The 1,688-nt window shown below is 47.8% G+C and overlaps 1 long non-coding RNA gene across 1 annotated transcript; it reads left to right on the top strand.

The window, feature by feature from the left end:
• The first annotated feature begins 978 nt into the window (after nt 1–978).
• Nucleotides 979–1,372, top strand: LOC149463326 (uncharacterized). The gene is made up of 2 exons (XR_016312490.1): nt 979–1,122; nt 1,235–1,372. It is a non-coding gene; the product is annotated as an uncharacterized LOC149463326 (long non-coding RNA).
• Nucleotides 1,373–1,688: the final 316 nt, after the last annotated feature.

The following is a 1,688-nucleotide window of genomic DNA, read 5'->3' as shown; positions in this document are numbered from 1 at the left end:
TAGACGTCCAGTTGCTGTAGGCCTGACGCGTTTCGTGCGATGCACGTAGTCATAGACTAACAGGGCTCTCTCTCCCCCCCATTGGTATTACTCGGCGATCACCAGGTGGTCATGAAGGGCGGAACCCGGAACTGCAAAATAACATATATACAAGTGATTTTGCGCCCTGTAGCAAGCGATTAAATAAAAAAAGAAGTAAATAAACAAAACAACAAAAAAAAACTGTGCTTTTTGTGTAGTGGAGGATGGGTAAATTGAAGGGAAGTGTACTCAGAAAGTGAAGATCCACTTTAAGGCATTCTCTGCATTAGGGTTAAAAAAATGTTCCAGTATTAGTATCGCCCCCTCACCTCCCTACATACTTACCTAAGTCCTCACTTGACCCAGCACTGTGCTTGTCTGTAGTGGCACTGTCTTCTCTCCCGGATCTTGCAGGCTTTGCTGAGGCAGAGGGAGCCATTGACTCATGCTTCTGTCAGTCAAATCTTGTGAAGAGGGAGTGGAGGGTGGCCCAAGCCGCTCTATAGACAAACACAGCGGGGCTTGGGAGCGTGCCCACATGTGCGCCACCATAGGAAGTGGTTCAGGAAGAGGCGGAGTGGACAGCGCTGATGGGGGACCCTAGAAGAAGAGGTAAGCATTACATATTTTATAGCTCCTGCTGCTATCAGTCAAATCCTGTTACTAGGCAGTGGGGGGCAAGGCCAAGCCATGCTGTGTGTGTCTATGGATGCAGGCAGTGTGGCATGCAAATCAAGCCTGCACAAGTGCCCTATAGCAAGGAGGCACTCAGAGAAGAGGAGGAGCCAGGAGCGCCGCCTGGGGAGAAGAGGAGTTTTGGGGCTTCTGGACAGCGCTGATGGGGGACCCTAGAAGAAGAGGTAAGCATTACATATTTTATAGCTCCTGCTGCTATCAGTCAAATCCTGTTACTAGGCAGTGGGGGGCAAGGCCAAGCCGTGCTGCGTGTGTCTATGGATGCAGGCAGTGTGGCATGCAAATCAAGCCTGCACAAGTGCCCTATAGCAAGGAGGCACTCAGAGAAGAGGAGGAGCCAGGAGCGCCGCCTGGGGAGAAGAGGAGTTTTGGGGCTTCTCTGTGCATTTACATTGCACAGAGCAGGTAAGTGTAACATGTTTGTTTTCGATAAGACTTTACAATCAATTTAATTTTTCAGCACTGAAATACAGCATTTCTGATTTATACAAATCATTTTCTTCTTTTACTATTTCAGCAGAAGAGCTTACAATTTTCAAAATCGCACACCGGTCTAATAACCGAACCTTAAAAAAGCACCGCGGTAAACACACAGCAAACATTCCACCCTAGCTCCAGAGTGCTCTTCTTTTAGAAATAAAGTGCTCCACTACTACAGAGTGTGTGGTATTTTTAAAAGTAGCAGTGTAATACACAAACCACTGATGATGTCAGCTTGTTATTGACTTTCCAAGTCTGAATGACTGAGCAAAGGAGAGGGGGTGGGGTGAAATCAATCTATTGCAGGCTGTGTGACCAGCCAAGCGAAAATGAGCTTCAAGGTTGTGGCGGGGGATGGGAGACACTGAGCCTGCATGTTAAAGAGGCTTCTCATAGCATAGGCTTCGTTTTCGCAGGAGCAAATGCTCCACAGAGGCCTGTACAGCTGAAACTAAGAAAAGCATTCGGTCTTGTGCTCCGAGCATCCAAGA

Source organism: Staurois parvus, unplaced genomic scaffold (genome assembly GCF_062004578.1).
Source record: "Staurois parvus isolate SC_StPar_1 unplaced genomic scaffold, SC_StPar_1.0 ptg000155l, whole genome shotgun sequence".
Lineage (NCBI taxonomy): Eukaryota > Metazoa > Chordata > Amphibia > Anura > Ranidae > Staurois > Staurois parvus.
This window is presented reverse-complemented; position numbering and strand designations above follow the sequence as displayed.